The 21,060-nt window shown below is 39.8% G+C and overlaps 1 protein-coding gene across 7 annotated transcripts in view; it reads right to left on the bottom strand.

Annotated features, from left to right (window-relative positions):
- The window catches only part of BBX (BBX, HMG-box containing), a 279,317-nt gene extending 258,885 nt beyond the window's left edge, over positions 1–20,432 (bottom strand). For 3 of the 7 annotated variants that reach the window (XM_023518213.1, XM_023518217.1, XM_023518218.1), the window contains exons 1-2: positions 20,261–20,408; positions 16,952–17,023 (exon numbers count right to left, since the gene is read on the bottom strand). The gene's annotated coding sequence lies outside the window, so the exon portion shown is untranslated. Of the gene's footprint in view, positions 1–16,951; positions 17,024–19,142; positions 19,267–20,260 lie in introns of those variants that run through there. The other 4 variants (XM_003798195.2, XM_003798196.2, XM_023518214.1 and 1 more) reach the window with 2 other exon arrangements.
- Positions 20,433–21,060: the final 628 nt, after the last annotated feature.

Below are 21,060 nucleotides of genomic sequence, written 5' to 3'. Positions count from 1 at the left end.
GAAAGTTTATAGCTTTTATCACTTCTATCTTTTTTTTTTTTTTTTTTTTAGACAGAGCCTCAAGCTGTCCCCCTGGGCAGAGTGCCGTGACATTACAGCTCACAGCAACCTCCAACTCCTGGGCTCAAGCGAGTCTCCTGCCTCTGCCTCCCAAGTAGCTGGGACCACAGGCGCCTGCCACAACGCCCGGCTATTTTTTTTTTGGTTGCAGCCGTCATTGTTGTTTTGGCGGGTCCGGGCTGGGGATTCGAACCCGCCACCTTAGGTGTACGTGGCTGGCGCCTTAGCCGGTTGAGCTATAGGCGCCGAGCCATCACTTCTATCTTTATATGTTCTCTTCAATAAACACATGCTCTGCTGTTTTCAAATTGCAATTCTTCAACAAACCTCTTCTTTAACCATTAAAATGACACCATGTCCCAAAGTTAATATAATGCACAAGTAAAAATTATATTAATTAAAATTAAGTTGAAGTAACTTATGAGAATCTATAGGAATGAACACTCTAAATAAACTGCTTTTGTGTCAAACTTATATCTTTTCAACAAAAAAGATTCTAGAGTTCTAATATAATCAATCTTTTACTCTCTGACAGTATAATTACTAGACCTCTTAACTTTAAGATAAAATCCCAACAAATAAAACTTTCTATTATTCAAAATATTAACTGAATAACTGATCCTAAGTAACGTTTATTAATAGAATATCTTCTCTTTTATAGTTGGCAGAGGTGCTATTTTGGATTCTCTAACTAGCCTATAGAACCTGCAGAGCACTAAACAAAAAGGCATTTAAGTTTAAAAAGAAAAAACTTTAGCACTTGCCTTCAGTGCTTTGAAAACACCAGTTGATATCAAATGATAATGTGAGTGTGTTCCAATAATAAGCATAGCTCAGATATCTGGATATCAAATCATATTTCTAATTAATTTTCATTAAGATTTCAGAAATCTGTCTCATAGGGGGGAAAAATAGTCCCAATAATATAATCCAAATCTCAGTTACGCATCCAAATATATACTTCGAAGTTCAATCTTTGTTGTCAATATGTGGTCCTTCTTATGAACTTAATTTTCCATCACAAGCTGGGAAAAAAAGTTAAGCCAAACAGACAGTCTTTCCACATAATCTTAGAACACTTATTTAAATGCACAAATAGATTAAAGTGTGGCAGAAATGTAAAGTCCATTTAACTGATATTTTGTAGCCCACAGGGCATAAACAATTAATGCCATATTTTCTACACCATTGCTATTCCAGATATTTATAATAACTTATCACATTGAAAATAAGTTTAAGGCTCGGCGCCTGTGGCTCAAGTGGCTAAGGCGCCAGCCACATACACCTAAGGTGGCGGGTTCGAATCCCCTGCCCGGGCCTGCCAAACAACAATGATGGCTGCAACCAAAAAAAATGGCCAGGCATTGTGGCGGGTGCCTGTAGTCCCAGCTACTTGGGAGGCTGAGGCAGGAGATTCGCTTGAGCCCAGGAGTTGGAGGTTGCTGTGAGCTGTGATGCTATGGCACTCTACCCAGGGGGATAGCTTGAGGCTCCGTCTCAAAAAAAAAGAAAATAAGTTTAAAAAAAAAATCTTAACTTAGAAAAATCTGCACTTGCACGGGGGGTTGGGGGTGTAACTCTGTAAAGAGCAGCCACAGTATCTGAGTTCTGAGTTCTGGCCTCAGAGGAGCCATGACCTAAGTCAAGCCGCTTAACAACTTCGAGTCTGTTCCTTCACCTATGATTGGAATGGTACCTACTAACTACCTCAGAGCATAATTATAAAGCAAATAAGACGTCAGTGAAATCACAATGTAATCTGCAAGTTATAGTAACAAGTCTAAGGTATTATTACTACCATCACTTTAAGGGTTAGTAGCCTTGCAATAAAGATTTGATGACTAAATGACTTGCAGGATAAAAGCAAAGAAGTCTTATCTGTTCAAGCCTTTTATTTGGAGACTATGTCAAAGATGCAGGAGGGTGCTTGAAAGAAATATTTTTGTTCAACTCTGGGAAGCTTATAGGCAGACCAGACTGTCTTTGTAAGGGCAAAGAGGAACCTTCTACACTGACAAGACATCACAAATGCAAATTAGAATATCGGAATTTATTGTGCAGATGTGAAACTGCTTTAAATAAACATGTTCTAAATGAGACAAAACTACAGAGGGGAGAGGAGGTATCTGCTTTGACCAGTGTAACAGAACCAAAGAAAGATGCCCTCATGTGTCCAGCTGCTAACAGAAAGAGCTCCTAGCTCCTTGTCTCAGGGAGGAAATGTTTGTTCTCCCCAACTCTGATGATACTCAATTAAATGCATGACAAATTTATTTTCTGACCACGAGATCAGAGTTTTTTTTACCATCTTTTAAAAAAGGAAATATGAATAAGAAAATTGTAAAAAGAGGGGAAAAAATATCAACTACTTATTTTATTTGTTCCAAAATAAATTTACCCTAATTAGAACAGATTGCGGTGATCCATGACACATCCTAATTTTAGTGGTTGTGAAAGAATTAACAGGATAACAGCATATATGAAATAATTCAATTGTAAATGCCATAACTCTTCATTGGTAATATATCAATAAAACTATGTTAGTAATGGCCCTGAAATAAACTAGAGTACCTCCATACAGGCAACCCTGCCAGGGCTTGCAATCGTATTTATGCATGACATAATCCCAGAATCACTGGCTTTGCTTCATTCAGAGAAGGATTCATTTACAGGTCTCTGATCTTGACACTGATCCATTCCTATAGGCTCAGGCCTTGTATACCCAGTACACAGTATAAAATAGAGCAATTCAATCCAACAAAAAATTAAATACCTGTATTCCAGGACTGGGAGTACAAAGAGATCCAGATCCTAAGGGCTTAAGATGGTCACAGTTTTTGCTTTAAGATAGGAGGTGACAAAAGCCATTCCTTAAAAATGTTCTTATTAACACTATGTCCCCATCTTAGGAGAGCTCCTAGAACTTCTTTTCATGCCTAAGATCCTGTGCATACCCCTATGCAGCCAACTAATATTTACTGAGTTCCTACTATGTAGCAGAAACTTTTATAGGCACAGAAGATAAAACCATAAACAAAAAGTATCACCCCTACTCTTAGCAGATCCCTCATACTGAGGTGGACTCTGTCCTCATCCCTACCAAGCAGCCTAATTCTGCATAGTCATTTAATAGTATCTATTGAGCTCCTACCATGATCTAGATGCTGGGGACACAGTGGTGAACAAGGGTCCCTGATTACCATGGAACATATCTAAACTTGGTGTGACACTGTCCAATTCTGACAGTGGTCTCCAAAGTACCATTCTTGAACCCAAAAACATGAACCAGATATTCCACTTGGAGTAGGTAAGACAAAAATATCACAATTTTCCTTTTCCCTAATTTATCTTTCAAATTTCTAAGCTATTTATATTATATATATGATATATAATATTAATAACCAGTATATATAATTTATTAAAAAATGTTTATATATCAAAGATACATGCTCAAATTCTTCTACTGAAGGGAATAGCATTTATAAAGTCCAGAGGTCATTGGTTTCAATAATCACACATTTGGGGTGAGGTATTTGGCCCACATGGGGTTAGCCTAGGCTCCCCCATTGGATCCATTTTCTGATAGATTACGTAAGCATCTTTCAAGGATACCTAGACATTTAGCTACATAACCAAAGTTCAAGTCTATCCCAATATCCCCTGCCTAATCATCTGCTATCACCCTACTCTCAACAACATTACAGCATCTTAACTTTGTACTTTACATTTGGTGTATGTGTGTCACTGCTATACTAGAAATATCCTAAGACCAGAGCCCCTTTTTATTCTGTAAGACCCAGAATTCTTAACCATTAATTCTTAACCATATAAACCAAGCTTTATACATTATGGGTACTCAATAAATATACACCACATAAAAAGATAATACAATACAGTAGAACCTCTGTACGCTGCAACCCAGGGGACTGTAACAAACTTGTCAACACACAGAGGTGGTAAACATAAGGAACTAGGCTACTGTACTGATATACTCCTGTAGTGCACGTCCAATCTATGAAAATTAAGTCAATTTACAGAGGTGATCAATGTAGAGCAGGGGTCCCCAAACTTTTTACACAGGGGGCCAGTGCACTGTCCCTCAGACCGTTGGAGGGCCGGACTATGGGCCCCGGGACAAGTCAGCTGCTAAACAGGACAGGCAGAGGTGGCAAAAACACCTGGCAGGCCAGATAAATGTCTTCGGTGGGCCGCATGTGGCCCACAGGTCATAATTTGAGGACGCCTGATGTAGAAAGTGGTCAACTATGGAGGTTCTACTGCATATGGAACCTGGAATTACCAACCTGATATGAAGAGGGCATTTTTTTGCATTACTAAAGATTATTCGTCTTCATAAAATGATTAGTATTGTTTTCCTTTACATAGCTCCCCTATGTGTACTTTACAGATCATTGATTACTTAATACAGAGACCTGGGAATAGTAAAACTTCAATCTGTACAACCAATAGCCACTGCTAATTGAAGCTCAATTAGAAATAAATACAAAGCACTATGAAATTATGTCAATAAAAATACATACTTCCATTTGAAAAACCAAGTCAAAACTTTTAAGGAAAACATCCATTTAATAAAGGAAAATACACGTCATCATTATTCTTAAGATCGATATATGTAGTAACAGACTTAAAAGCCATCTAGCTGTATTTTTATATACATATGTATCAGAAATTACTTATAAGGTCACCTTTTTTAAAATTAAAGAAAAGGAAACAACAATAGATTCATGATCACAGTTCCTTATGCAGTAAATTCGTCACTCCACGTGTGAGACCAGGTCCTCGCATGTAGAATTCTGTCCTCATGTGTGATCCCACATTCCTCAAGATTTTTCAAACTACAGAAAACTTGGATGGATTTGCATTATTCATGCTGAGATTTAATTGTATGTAGAAAACCATTAACACAGAACAAATCCCTGGTCTTACAAACAATCTGAACATGTTCTCTGAGTTTAAGCATGTATAACATCAAATGAGATGAGAATGCATGCCCACATACAGAACTTATGAAGAAGTTCATTATTAAAAAAATTTTTGAATTTAAGAAATTAAAAATAAATAAAAATTGTTCATTATTATCATGAAGTCTGGCAAATCATGAGATCTGAACAGTTGTGTTTCTACGGTGCTAAAGAAAGCCAAGATAAAGAATGGAAGAAGACTTACAAGTTACTATTCCATGTCGCTGTTCCTCTTTGCTGCTTTAATGTAAACATCAGGGTCACTATCGATGTTGTGAGCTTATGAAGAAGCCTTTCCCAGATCAGCTTCTTCTTTACGACCTCGCTTATTAATATATGTTTATTATTAAAGCACTCAGGGTTGGCATCTGGAACACTGAGCACAATATTTTAGAAACAAAATTTTAAACTATACTGGGCGGATGCCCAGAAGTGAGCAGCCAAATGAGAACCACACAGAAAAGTGGGTGAAAAAACATAAATTTTGAGATATGATAAACCCAGAAACGTGAATAAAATCCAGACCCAGATAACTATGCATAAAAAAGAAGGACCCAACTCAGGGGTGCCCTCCATGAGAGAAACTGCAACATTTATCACTTCTGGCCTTTTGACTAAGATCAAATATAGAAACTGCAACATTAAGCACAGGTTGAAAATATCACGGAAAATCTGAAAACCACTCGATGGAATCATTAAGCGTAATTTATAACCTACAATCTCTCATGGATAGAAAAACAAATTTTCACCTCTTTGGAATCCCAAGTGGCCCTAGTAACTGGGATAGAAACCTTGTTAATATGATTTGTGTAACTGACTTAAGTATTATCAACAGTGTGTTATTATATTCTACTGATAGGTGTTTGAACTTCTTTATATATACTTTAAACTTACTATTCTATTAAGTATATCTTTAACATTATTCAGTGTGTGTGGAATCCTCTTTGGGTTATTACCTACTCAAATACTTCCCTTTGGTTCAATCAATCAGTTGTCATTACACATTGTGACATTAATAACAATAAAGAAAAAGGAAGTCTAAAAACATTTTACTGAACTGTAATTTTAAAATACGTTTAAAGCTTCATCAAAAAAAAAATCAGTGGCCTTTCCAATATGACAAAAGCCAAAAGGACCCACTAATATTTAAAGAAAAGTAAACTTAGGGTTAAAAGCTTATATCTTTAAAATACCTTCTAGTGAATTAGTTTTACAAACTTAACAGCAAGTAGGGCAAACACAGGCCACAGCAAGAAACTCCCTTCATATTCCAACATCTAGCTCCGATGCTGGAATTAGCCAGTTTTTCACTAATATTTACTCAGCGCTGTTCTGTTACAATTTTTTTTTTTTTGGTAGAGACAGAGTTTCACTTATAGCCCTCTGTAGAGTTCAATGATGTCACAGCTCTCAGCAACCTCTAACTTCTGGGCTTAACTGATTCTCTTGCCTCAGCCTCCCAAGTAGCTGGGACTACAGGCACCTGCCACAACACTCTGCTATATTTTGTTTCAGTTTGGCAGGGGCTGGGTTTGAACCCACCACCCCCAGTATATGGGGCTGGAACCCTACTCACTGAGCCACAGGTGCTGCCCTGTTCTGTTACATTTTTATTAGAAAAATTAGTACCAATTAACTTATATGATAGATATTTATAGCTACTGGCTCTGTCTGCTTTGAGGACAAGGGCTATTCCATATTCATCTTTATATCCCCAAAGTCTAGGTCAAGCACCAACACACCATAGAACCTCAATCCATGAACACTGAATTAAACTGATACAAGTTTTTGCCACCCAAGTCTCACCAACACTTGACCAAATTAAATAATTTGGAAAATGCTGTTCTTTGAACACGATCAAGAAAACAGTAGAAAAAAGGTGGTGCCAAATGCCGTAAAACTTCTAATTCAGTTTACTAATCCACTTGAATGAGAACAGTATAAAAGCGTTTTATCGGAGGGGGATGAAGCACAACAGGTGGAAAGCCAGCATCTTCTGTAAAGTATCACTTAGCTGAAAGACTGAAGAGCACACTCCTAACAAGATAATTTTGCTAAAATAGATATAAACACCCTATTTATATGTTTCATGGATCAGAGGAAAAAAGCCACTTTACAAAATAAAAAAAAATGACAAACTTTTTAATCTTCCTTACTAAGCTTGGACTTTGCTGAAATTGCAAAGATAAAGCATTTAATCAGATGAATAGGGCGTCAGATGAATAGGGCTCTGCATACAAAAAAGCAACATGTTACTTTGTATTTTCTAAATGATTTGCTACTTGAGTGCAATTTATAAAATATCTTCTACTTATCACAGCAGAAATAAGTTTCTTGGGCAAAATAAATCAAAAATACTTCTAAAACTGAAGAATTAGAACTTTTGACTGACCCTATATCTAATTCATGTTTGACCAGACATTCTGAAGTGAAGGCCATGACTCTGCTTATTAATCTTCCCACTAATACTGAATTTTCTTTCAAAGCCAATGTCAGAACTATGTTATTAACCCTATACAGGTTATATTGTTAAATTCCTCCAGTAAGATGTACTGGCTAAGTATTAAAAAGTACCAGAACACAACTTTCAGACTATTCAGCTAGGAAAACTCAACTCCTTGTCAAAGAACGAGTAATTTCTAATGATGTACCAGAGGAATTAATAAATATTAAAAACAGTAGCTGCAATAGGCATTTCTGTACTACATATACTAACTCAGACGTCCTCAAACTACAGCCCGCAGGCCACATGCAGCCCGCCTAGGACATTTATCTGGCCCGCCGGGTGTTTTTGCCGCTGCTCTGCCGCTGCCTGTCCTGCTTAGCAGTCAATTTGTCCCAGGCCCCACAGTCCAGCCCTCCAATGGTCTGAGGGACAGTGAATTGTCCCCCTGTTTAAAAAGTTTGAGGACCCCTGTACTAACTAAAAAGAAAGCTGATTAAGCATCAATTTTCAAACCAAGTATTGGGCAGGTTTATTTAACCTGTAACAATGATCTTACAGATGAAATTTTACAACAGCCCACAGGTCAGAGTCCTTTTACTTAATTTCCTTAAAAGTGATAAAGAAATAAATTCTCAGTGCTAATGTGAAACCAATGCATAAACAATTACACGCTCTTATCAACAATAAAACACAAACATAGTCTAGTATGGGACGGGGGAAGAGTGAGAGGGGAGGTTGGAGAGGGAGGACAATGGGCAGAAGGAAGGAGGGCTTTTGGTGTGTGAGGGTGTTCAGCATGCCCCCTAGGTGAGGGGTTCTTTCACAACTGGAACTCTACCTTGGAAGTGAGAACAATGCAATCTAAAAATTTGTAGTCTGTACCCTCATATTAATTTGAAATAAAAAATTATTTGTCCCACCAATTTAAAAAAGTGATGAAGAAGAGTTTTAAGACCTTATCACTTAAAAATGAAGATTTCTCTTTGGGGAGAAAGAAAAATTGGGGGGAATTCTTGGCTGAAAGTTTCCTCAAACCTTTCATTTCTAATTTCTTGGAATATAGCCCTATAGAGCAGCTAAAGACAGAATATGCCCCAGAAGACTGCGGCACTCCAGGTAGAGTCTTAAGCCTGGCGTGATCACTGACTAGGCGTGAGACCACAGACAAGTTATTTAACCTGAGACTTAGCTTTCTCATCACTAAAATAGGGTACTTCTCATCAGGTTGCTACGAAAACAAGCAAGTAGTACAAATAAAACTTGTACCTCATAAGGAGGCCCTCAGTCCAGATTATCTTTCTCCCCTCCTCCCAGAGTAAAATATTATTTGAGAAAAATAGTAAAAAACTGCATTTACTTTGTGTGACATACACATGAAACCATGTGGTCCCTTTATGAACTTAAAAAATGAAAATGTTTGAATAAGGAGTGTACTTGAATTTATTTCATAAAAACAGCAGGTGCCTTTATTCACATAGTCCTGCTAAAGGGCCCTCATAATCTCCAACTGACAGAAGTATATGTAGGGAAGTGTGTAAGTCTCAAACTCATTTATCAATAATTCTATTATATGGGCAGTGATAAATACTGTAAGGACTCAAAAAGTACAAATAAATCTTCAAAACAAAGTTAAATGCCATATTACCATTCTAAAATAATTGTAGGCAGCAGCACAGATGCACATTACTGAATACAATAGTCTCAGAAAGAAAAAGAAGAGAAGGGAGAAGAGAGGTGGGAGTTGGAGAAGGAGGGAAAGAAAGGAAATGGAGGAGGAAATAAAGGAAGAAAACAATACTCCAGTAACTCAAAAGACAATCAAAGTTTGACAGCTGGATGTAGAAAATTATTTTCTCATTTTGTTCCATGCTCCACCACATTCCCTTTGCAGTCAGTGAGAACTCCACACTTGGGTAAGTTTTGAGAGGTACACCAAAAGCTTAAAAACAAGTTTGGCATTTTTGAATATTAAAAAGATCTGCATTGCCAATAAAATTCCCTCTGAATTACTCAATTTGTTGCTTTTCTACACCAAGGAAAATAATCATATAATAAATAATGAAAGTCATAACAATAAACAATTCTTTAGCATTAACAGTTTTAGTCTAATACCAAATGAAGACTGACTTAAATCTTACCATAACAAACTAGATAAATGGATTACTTTATTTCTACAGTATCAGAGACTCTTCCCCATGGCATACTTTTCATTCTTCTATCCTGGTTTTATAGGAAATTGAAAGGAAAAGGCAAGATCTTAACATTTCATAATTAATTGCTGAAAATAAATGTATCTAGAGCCTCTATAAAATATAACCTGCAAACATTCTCATCTGAGAATAGACTAAATATGCAGAAAACACTTCCTATTCTTATTCTTCACATAGATAGGAAGAAACACGTGCAAGTGGAAATAAAGGAAATATAACCTCTTCGTGAAACCTCTAACATCACCAAACTACATTCAATATGCTAGAAGTGTCAAATATTACATAGATTCAAGTGTGCGTTTAATACAATTAAAAACTGTAACAACAAAGGAATCATAAGATCAAAATAGAATATAAGAGGTTTGTTGCAATGTAAACTAACAAGCCTGTGTATGACTCTGGAGCCTTTCACTGTGCTCAACTTAGTTGGTACCATTTTGCTTACCTGATTTCTTTTATCCTCTTAGGCCTTAAACCGTTGTGTTTGGAAACACAGAATAACAACAGATCATTTGACTGAATCAATATATAGCGTTAAAAACTCTTCCATGATTTGCAAGTTTGCAACCAACTCAAAATGTTCAGATGATCAGTAACCAAAATTAGCAATAGAATTTTTACTGGGTTAAATGGATAGGAATATCAGATAATTTCACTCTGTGGATTAAAGAAGTTAATACAATAGGGTCACAATCTCATATTTAAAATCCTCAGAGCCAGGTATATTTCAGGATTCAGATTTTTCGAATCCTAAAAAGGTAAAACAATGCATATGATGTAACATTCCCAGCTAGATCTAGGATACTACCTCATAATTAATACTATTATTTCTACAGGAAAAATACATAAAAATATTCCTTCCTAAGAGGGCTTAAAAACTACTTTGAACAGTCCCATGAAAGTCCAAGTTAGGTTTTGCTACCAAACAAATTTTGATACAAAACTTTTGGAGGAAAAAAAAAAAAAACTTTTCATTTGCTTGTCAGAGCTCTTTAAATAAAGGATCACGAATCTATTTCCAACACCACTATAGATCAAAGCACGTACAAAGCCATTTTCAAAATATACAGAGCTTATAAATTTATCTGAGATCAAAAAGGCATGGCAAATTAAAGTTTAGCAAAGCAGTAAGTTGTTCCTAGCAAATATAACCTTAAAAGTTAGTAAATACAAAAGCTACTTAATTTTAATACTCAAATAAATTAAATGATTGTTGAGACTACTTAAAACAATTTCTGCGTCAGAGATATACGTATCTAAGTAAGACAGCACTGCTTGAGAACACTCATACCTGTCGTCTTCTGTACTTTCTTTACATTTAACCACATGTTGCATTTTCCCTAGCCTTTGGGTTTCACAATGTTTGAGATTTCAGGGATTTGGTGTTTTTCTCATTTATGTTCTCCTTAGCTTGCTCTTTTTTTACTTAAATGCCTATTTTGTGCAATGTATCAAGCACTGCATGTGTAACATTTCTCCATTTTCAGGCCTTGACCCAGGGTAAGTTTTAATTGTTTATGAGGAGTGCCCCAAGTAGTTAGAATGGTTAAAGGACCACAGTTTATAATTTTATGTGTGTAAGTATATTGAAGGTTTTCATTATAACATCATTCTTGCTTGCATTCTGATATGCTTTCTTGATTTAAAAAAAAAAAAGGAATAAGTAGCCTTATCACAACTGTGAGCTGCCTATAAACCCCACAGCATAATTTATCTAAGTCTTTTAAATTATAATGTATATCCCATGTGTAAACATCAGGCACATGTATCCTGATGGAAGAAAGTTTGAGAACTGATGCTCTAGACATTCTAATGTGTATCAAAGTCACTAGGGAGAATGTTCAGTGCTGTCAACTAACCAGTGAAAAGAAATACAAAGAAAAGAGCTGTTTTCCAGTCTTATACTATGGCTATTTAAAAGAAGTAGGAAAATCATTCTCCAAATCTCGAGAAGCACCGGACTTTACTGTACTATACCTCAGCTCTGCTTTGTTTTTCTCCTTCTGGTTATCTTATTATTTCCTTCCCCAACAAATTACTTGTCCGGCACCTCACATCTAGTTAAAAACATACCAGTGATTTATGACACCAGAGTTGAGAATCACTTTAAAGAAAAAAAACCACAAAACTGAAAGGCCCAGCATTGAGAAATCTGAAACAGTGGCAACTAGGGTAAGGTGAGCTGTAACTATAAAAGCAGATACTACACACTGAGTGCTAACTATGAATAAGGGTCATTACATACCTTGTCTTGTGTAATTCTCTTATGAGCGTATGGTAAATATTAATGTCTGTTTCACACATGCAAGAATGAAAGTTTAAGAGATGTGAGGTAATATACCCACAGTCACTCAGCAGTAAGGAGAAGAAGCGGCAGGAGTGGAACCTGGGGCTCTCTGGCTGCAAAATCTCTGCAACTTGTACCGCATATGCTACTACGGGAATATCTATAGAGGGTGATAAGGGCCCTCTCAGTTTTGCAAACATGCTGAATGAAACACAGCCAACCAACAGTGAAGGTGGAAGAGACCTCAGTGGTCAATGAACTCTAACCCCACATTCAGAGCATGACTCCCATGCAATCTTTAGCTATCTGTCCCTTGTATCAAAATTTCTCGAAGTTAAGGCACAAGACCTCTCACCTGCTTTAGAATCATCTGCTGTACCAGCTAAAATTGAGATTTCCTGATCCCACCGAGAAACACTGAATCAGAATATCTAGGAAAGAGACTTAGGTACCTCCATTTTATCAAGCATTCTAAGTTGGTGTTTTTCAAATTAAAAGTCATAAAATTAATTTAGTGAATGACACCCAGTATTTTTTTATTTAATAAAATTGCTTGGAAAAGATTAGGTAGGAACAGAAAATATCAGAGAGTACTATATTTTGTACTATTTGAGGAAACTTCTGTTTTAATTCTTTTATATGGATTGGGACATAATATATATTTTAAACATATAGCTCAGTCAAAAGCATTTAAGAAATATAGCTATTTTAAAAAAATGTTTATCTTCATTGTTATTTCACCTTAAAATAAGTTATTGGGCCTGGGCACAGTGGCTTACACCTGTAATCTCAGCACTCTGGGAAACAAAGGTAGGAGGATTGCTTGATACCAGGAGTTCAAGTCCAGCCTGGGCAACAGAGAGAGATCTTGTCTCTACAAAAAATAAAATAAAATTACTCAGGTTTGATGGTGTATATCTATAGTCCCTGCTACTCGGAAGACAGAGGTGGGAGAACTGCTTGAGCCCAGGAATTTAAGGCTGCAGGAAGCTATGACCAGGTCACCACACTCCAGCCTGGGCAACAGGATAAGACCCCCATCTCTTTAAAAAAAAAAAATAACAAAAAAAGTTATCAGCCTTTTATTTAATTATTCCTTTAAAAAAAAATACAACCTGGGCGGCACCTGTGGCTCAGTGAGTGGGGTGCCAGCCCCATATACCAGAGGTGGTGGGTTCAAACCCGGCCCTGGCCAAAAACTGCAAAAAAAAAAAATACAACCTTGTTCTTTTTAGGATCTCAGTTATTCCATTCCAGAAGCTTCAGTTTTATTTCCTGTTTTATCCATAGACCATATTTAACTATTAATTACTTAATCGACATTTTTAAATATTTTTAATTTTTTATGATCTCATACAACCCAATTCATTATTTTTAACTTTGTGTTTTATACAACCTCCTCACTATTTGAAGTTATTTCACTATCTAGATTCATGAACTGACTCACATAATTTTAACTTACTAAGTTTATATTTTGGTAGGTGTGTAATGCCTCATGGTCTATATCTCATCCTTCAAGAGTGGAAGTCTTCCACTCTCTCTTTCTCTCACCTTCGATGTATACATACTTTTAGATAAAATTCTCTACTGGTTTGCCTTCTTTTGCACTCCCTCGTGTAATTGGCACTTATTTTAATTCTTACCTCATGTTTTTCTTTAAAGAAAAAAAGGAAAAACAATTCCCATTACTACATGAGGATTTTTTGAGTATATCTCTACAGTTCTTGACATTTCAAGGAACTGTAATTGCCTTCTAAAGGATAATATGATCACATATGAATGTTGAGTGAAGTTGTAATCAAAAGTGCTTTCCTCGGGTATGATTTAAAATACAGAAATATCTACAATTCAACACAGTATATGAAAACTGCCCTTGAGGTAGCTCAAGCCCACTGACTGAATTACAGTCACACAATCTTCAAGGTGGAAGAACCTCTCTTCAGTCTTAACCTCTGTCTTTACTAACTACCTTTAGAGCAGTGTTTCTCCAAGTGTAGCCTGAGCAGCACCTGTATCTGATTTACCTGGGGCATGTGATAAAACAAAGCAGCAAAATTACAATGTTTTTACTGAAGTTGGGTTTGTTTCCATTTCATAGTGAGAGGAAGGAGGATAGGAGAAATACCACTCAAACCTATTTTTAAAGGTTCCCTTAGTGATGAAATGTTAAAAAATGAGGAAGACTTCAAAATACATGTTCGAGCAAAGGGTCTTCTTCTTAAGAACCTGCTTAAGTTTAAATCTTAAAACACAGGTATACCACATTGGTGGTAATGAATATGTCAAAATTAATTGCCTAATCTTAAGAATTTAGAACACTTTAAATACCACAATTGTAAACATTTTTATACTTCTTTAAGACATTAATAATTTCAGGGATTTCCTTAGTACAGCAAATATAGTCACATCTGTAATGAGAGTTTTCAAAAGTTCCTTTTTAAAATAAATAGGTTGAGCTGTGCAACCTTTATTATTTCTAATAAATATTTTTAATATAAAAGTAACTGATACGACAAGATCCACTTAAAAATACAGCCCTGGCTTTAATAAATGTTCTTTATGAAATGTGGGAAAATGTAAACTTTAAGCATGCTGGTTAATGACTAATAATTAGAAACTGCTTGTGATTTTACTAAAAAGTATGGCTTTACAAATACTTTAGCTGCTAAGTTAAATTTTTAGAAGTTGTGCTACATTATTTTCAGATCTGATGATGTTGTTCTTAACTAATAAAGAAAACTTGATCAATTACATAGCTGATTGCAGCACAGGCCAACCATAATTCTATGTGCATCCTGGCTCTCACTGAAAGGTTTTAAATTCAAAATCTAAACATATCTGTTCCAATAGATTAAGTATAAAGATCAGGTCTGCAAGGTCAAAGGTGCTATATACACATTTTTCAAAATATGTTACAAACACAGTCTAAAAAAACTCTTAAAACTGAAACTTTTTAAACAAAATTTAGATACGAAGCTCTAAATACATCTTTTTTTAATCTCAAAAATTACAAATTTTAAAAAACATCTAAGTCTCTAATGCAAAAAAAATTCTTCCTAAAACTGCCACAGAACTTCCAAAGAAGTAACACTAGGAAACGCCATGGATGAGCCACCTTGTCATTAGCTAACATCCAGTGTATAACGCAAATTAAGGGTCCAGTTGCAGAACTTAACAGAGATATGCAGAATAAAAAAATGAAAAGTTGGGAAACTCATACAGACGAAGAAGCAAAAAAATCCTTTAAATTCTTATTTTGATAAGTCTCAAATCTAATAAATGTACTTAAGATGCAAATAACCGATAATTCATTGTCAAAGTGACTTTTTTAGACTACTTCACTGACTTCAAAGACCAAGATTGTTCTTGAAAATATCATTTTAATGAAGCAGTCATTTGATATCTCAAAGAAATACAAGAGCTCATCAGAATGCTTTTATTCTGGATATTATTAATTCCCATATTAATTTTTGAACTGGTCAAAATTTTTCTATGAAGAAAGAAGTAATATTAAAAGTTTCTTGTGGTGAACAAAATAATATGCCTCATATGTATAAAGGAGGTGTTCTTTACTAATCAGGAATGCACTCTGAATACTTTGACCATATGTTTAAAGATGAAAAACTTCTCATCCAAATAAGTTTTTAAAAAAACCGAATACACTGAAATCTATATATTTTGGTGTGCACTGAATTCGTCCTAAAAAACCATCTTATTCCAGCCACTCCACCTGACCTGTCATGTATGTGACATATCCTGAAGCTCCAAGTGGACAAACCTCCCAATTTATCAATAGTAATGCAATATTTGCATTCCATAAAAAATGTTTGACACATTTTTTATTATAGAGATAATCTAAAGTCCACATTAAAATCAAAGTATATTTTCTTACCAGATGGAGACTTACAGAGAGGCCTGGTCTTCAATTCTTCATACTCAATTCTTCTTAATATTAAGATAACATTTTGTTAACGTACACAGCAGTCCAGAAATCCAGGAAACAAAATAAAGTCCCTGAATTTTCTTTAATGGACAAGTGAGTTCATTTTCATTCACAATATACAATCTCCAGATTCACTATGGTAATATTACAAAGCACCATAGCTGATTTACACAATTTGGTACCAACTTGTATTCTTAACACAGGAGCAACTGAGAGTACCTGGAAGTTCTTTTACCATAGAGCGGCAAACTTACAACTTTGTTTTCTGTAGTTTGAGCTCACCATACTGCTTTCAATGTTCTATAGCCCTCCATTTCCACCTACACAATTACCTCTCACCAATAAAATTTTCAGACACTGATTGTCCGACACTATTTTGCAAACATTTCTAGTTGGGAAGCATATATCTATAAAAGACACTTAAGAGCTCTCAAAGTCACTGCTTATTATTCATACAGACTACTAAAATGTTCCTAATTTCCCCAAATACATACATTTTGAAGGAAATTTTGATCAATTTTGAATCAACCTAGGGCACTAAATGCTAGATTTACTACACTGCCCAATCCACCCTTTCCCACCTCAAAGTAACTGTTACAAACACCACCAGTTACTCAAGAAAGAGAATCTGGCAGAGAGTAAGCAAATGTCAGTCACTATAATTTGAGAAGCCTCTGCACGATGCTTCCTTAGGTTTTTAATAATTCTTTCCTCTCATACACTGTAATCTTTCTATAGTATTGCCTAGCATTAAATTCACCAGATCTTTGAAAATAAACTGTTGAAATAATTACTTGTAGATAAACATGAACATTTAAATTATCTTAAAATAATAATAACAAGCCATAGCTGAATTTTAAACACTAAGAATCATAAATTGACTTCTGCTGTGGGAAACTCAGTGAGACAAGGTTTCTGGGGTGTTGTAACCCCAATAAAGCATCTTCCTCTGTGAACAGTAAAGCCCCTTATGTCATTACTAGTGTCATCCAGCTTGCTTGTATGAAGAGTTTGCATACTTACCCAGGAAGGCAAATGGAAAGTATACAGGGAGGAAGATGAACTGCGGCAAAGCCTTTGTCATATGATAGTGACCTATAAAGTATCAAATAAAGAAGGTACATCAGTATGGTAGAGCTTTACAACAGTAAAGTCCCAAGTCCTGTAACATCTATGAAAGAGGAGTGTCGAAACCCTGGAGTTCAACTCCCCATCAACCTCTCCCCTTTCTCTACTACCCACCCTGGAGAACTGTGGGGACAGGAAAGGCAAAGCTCTCAGCATTCAAAGGGCAGAGGCTGGGGGTTGGGGGGAAGGTAGCCCAGCTGGCATCCCAAGGTGTCTCCAGCACCCTCGCTTCCTACTCCCCGTATGTACAAAGCAGAAAGTTGATCCATTCTGCAAACGCAAAACCCACACGGCAATCATACATCAACTTGCACAAGTGATCACCGCCCCCAGGACAAATACACCAGTAACCAAATCATAGCGATCGATAGGCAGCCCTGCCCAGGAGCCGGCAGGAGGTGCCACCGCAGCGGCAGCAGGGCCAGGTATCTCAGTCTCTCAGTCTTGCAGACCTGGGCGGCCACAGCCGGCTCCCAAACGCCTGGCCCAGGTCACAATCCCGAGATTGGAGATCGGAACCGACCGGGAAAACACATTCGCCAGAGCCCACAGCGACAAGTGCAGGGCCACCAGGTCTGTGAGGTCGGGTGGGGGTAGCTAGGAAACAGAGAGGGAGGAAGGGAGCGAGGGATCCCACTCCGGCTTTGTTGCTGGTCACCATCAAGTTTGCATCTTAGTACAAAATGTCGATCTTAAAGGCTGACAAGACAGAGGCAGAGGCAGAGGGAGAAAGAGAAAGGGAATAGAGTCCATCTTGCTTTGGGGAAGAGGGGGGAGAGAAAAACGAAGTGCAAATCCCACACTCTGGGCGTAAAAGTCTTCTAAACACCTTTCGATAACGGAGGAGCAACGAGTGGAGTGTCCCCGTGCCCGTGCCTGCTCGAACTGGCGGCAGTCTGGGCAGAAAACGCCTCCCTCTCCTCCTCTTCCTCCTCCTTCCCCTCCTCCTCCCTCTTCTTCTTCTCCTCCTCCTCCTCCCGCGGGCCCGGAGAAGATCCCGCCGCCACTGCCTCTGCCTCCGCTGCCCCCCAGGGAGGCACCGCCGGCGCCCGGCCCGGCGCTGCCATTCCAGGCTTGGACCGCGCCGCGCGCGTGGGGCTGGGCGCAAGGTGGCCGCGCGGGGACGTCCGCGCCGGGAACCCCCCGCACCCCCTAGCCGCCGGCTGGCTACAAAAGTCGCGCGAGCAGAGGTGGCGGCAGCGCGCAGGGGAGGGAGCGCGCGTGGGGGGTCCCCACGCCGCGAGTGGGCAACCCCAGGGGATGGCGAAGAACGCCCCTCCCCGCGCGGGGAAAGTACCCCAGTCCCCGTCAGCCAGCCCGGGGAAAGGCAGCCCGGCGTCCGCGGCCGGGAGACGAGAACTGGACGTGTCATTAGCAGGACAGGCAATGGTTTCAAAGCCCCAGGCCAATGACCATTAGCAGAGGCAGAGCTCGCTCCGTCCCCATCCCCCACAACCTCCACCCACCTTCCCCTTCGCTACCCCCCCACCTCCACCCCACCTCGCGAAACTTTTCAACAAGATCCACCTGGACTAATTCGTCCCCAAACAGTTAAAATATTGACTAGACCCTACACACGGGGAAGGAAGAGGAATACATGTTTTATTTTCCTTTCTACAGAAAGGAAAGCAAAAAATAGCTTCTCTCTCTGTCTCTCCCTCTCCCCCCCCTCTGTCGTACATGTTGTGTCTTAGCTTTTTGCATCGTTTCGTTTTACCTTCCTCATTTAGCAGAAATGATCGCGGCTATTTCACATATAAACGTGTTCCAGATTCTTGGATTCAGGGTCCTTGTAAATTACCGGACTCAGGTTCGGTCTCAGTTACGTTAAGTTTCATACAAAACCAAAAAAAAAATAAAAAATAATAATTTCTGAGGGTGAGTGAGCGCGACGAGGTGGAGGAGGAAAAGAAACCTCGAGTCTGATTTCTGTAATTTACTAGCGACCCTGATCGCGGCAAATAACAGTGTAACACGAGTGTGGCTTAAGAGGGCTGGGGAGCTCTTTCTAGAGGCATCGACCCCATCCCCGGATAAAGGATCTGCAAGTTTTCTGTCATCGCGACCATGCAAAGCCATAACTTACCTTCAGAAATAAGACTTTAAACAGCCAAGGCCTTCCTCCTCCCCTCCACCACCACCCTCAGCCTCGCTCTCTCCACCTTAAACTTATTGACACAACATAATCCCACATTCAAGCAAAATCCTGACACAGCCTCCCTCCTCCTCTTCCCCCTCCTCTCTTCCCTCCCGTTCTCTCCCTCTCTCCCTCTCTCTGTCTCTCTCGCGCTCTCTCCCTCTCTCGCTGCTCTGCTCTCTCCCTCTCTCCCCCCTTCCCTCCCCCTTCTCTCTCCCCTTCTTCCTCGCCCTCTTCCCCCTCTCCTCCTATTCTTCCTCCAGGCTACTCTGGCACTAAAACAGCACTTTCTCTACTCGCCGCGCATTTGGTTAGGGGTGGGGGGTGAGAGGGCACTGATCTGCGGGGCCGGAACACCCAAATCCCAACTCTCCAGATGAACGAGCAACTGGGCTGCTGTTCCCGGTCACCAACGCACACGAAACGTTCGATAAATCCACCCAGGGCTGGCTCCTCGTACCTTCCTCCCCTGCCCCTGCTCCCCAGGCCCCACCTCCCCGGCAGCCCAGACCAGGCTGGGCTCCACGTACTTTCGCCGCGATGAAGTTTGGGGCTCCCCGGGCGGCCACGAGCCGCCGCCGGCGTGAGGGCTCTGTTGTTGTTTTCCTGGGGCTGCTCCAGCCCGCGCCCCGGCTCCCTGCCCCTCTCGGGCGGCGCTGCCTGTGTGCCGAGAGGTGCTGGTTGCAAACGCAGCCTGGCACCGGCTGGCCTACTACTCCCCAGCCCGGCCCCCAGCTTCCCGCTCGCAGGGCACTGCCTCGGCGCCCCCCGCCCTCTTCCCGGCCCCGGCCGGCGCGGCCGCTGCGACCCTCGCCCCCGACCTCTCTCGACCCAAAGTTTTGGCGGAGGGGGAAAGTGCCCGGGGAGCGGGCCGGCTGGCGGCGGCTCCGGACGCACGGGGTTCCCCCCGTCTTCCTCAAGTCCACCCTACCGGCTGCCGCTGCCGCCGCCGCCGCTGCTCCTGCCGCGGAGTCCTTGGGGCTGCAGCCCGGCGGCTCGCAAGTGAGTAGGAAAACAGAAAGTGCGGGGAGAGCGCCCGGGGAGGGCTGGAGATGGGGGGCGCCTACCTCGCGGGCTCGCCGGGCGTGAGGGCGTGTGTGTGGCTCGCCCTCAGCGGCCAGTCAGGGTTTCTCTATGGGAAAGTGGAGAGGAGCTCGCGGAGCCGCTCTGCCTCCGCTTCACTGTACACTGCTCCACATACAGTACATGCAACCCGGAGAGACTGAAAACACTCATTTTATATAAGGCAGCCTGCCATTGGCCCCTGCCGTGACGGACAGGCCGCGCAGCCAAACAGAAGGCCCGTTACACCCAAACACACGCACACATACACACATTTTACAGAGACACACAAAGATCATCACATTTTCTATTTTCTAATGTTCGGGACCTGTAGACAGTGGGAGAGGACAGGTAGAGAGGCCCAGCAGAGTGGGGTGAAGGGGAAAAGCCCTGTCTGCGCCAACTTGCAAGGCTTGAAACTGGTGTCCTTTTGACTTGGGAGGGTTATGGTAATAAACTACAACTCCACTGGATATGGAAGTGGGTTTTTCTTTTTTAATCGTTGCCTTTTGGTGCCCCGTGGAAGACACATGCATTGTGGTATAATTTTACGGCCTGACCTGGCTAACAAGTGGTCAAAATTGGGTTGGATTTCTTTTGTCAATGGGTTAGTTCTCACATAGGCCAAAATAGTGCAAGATAAGTTTTATTAGCACTATAATGCAATGAGGTTGTTAATGGCTCATTGGTAAGTAAATTCACAAAAAACAATACAACAACACACAGAAACAACGATAAATATATTGCTGAAATAGTCAAACTACTTTTAGCTGGTCAGAGGACTGTAATCGCCTGTGTGGAGAAG

The sequence above is a fragment of the Otolemur garnettii genome, unplaced genomic scaffold, assembly GCF_000181295.1.
Source record: "Otolemur garnettii isolate 467f Iridium unplaced genomic scaffold, OtoGar3 scaffold00131, whole genome shotgun sequence".
Lineage (NCBI taxonomy): Eukaryota > Metazoa > Chordata > Mammalia > Primates > Galagidae > Otolemur > Otolemur garnettii.
The sequence above is the reverse complement of the archived record's forward strand: the minus strand, read 5'-3'. Positions and strand labels throughout refer to the sequence as shown.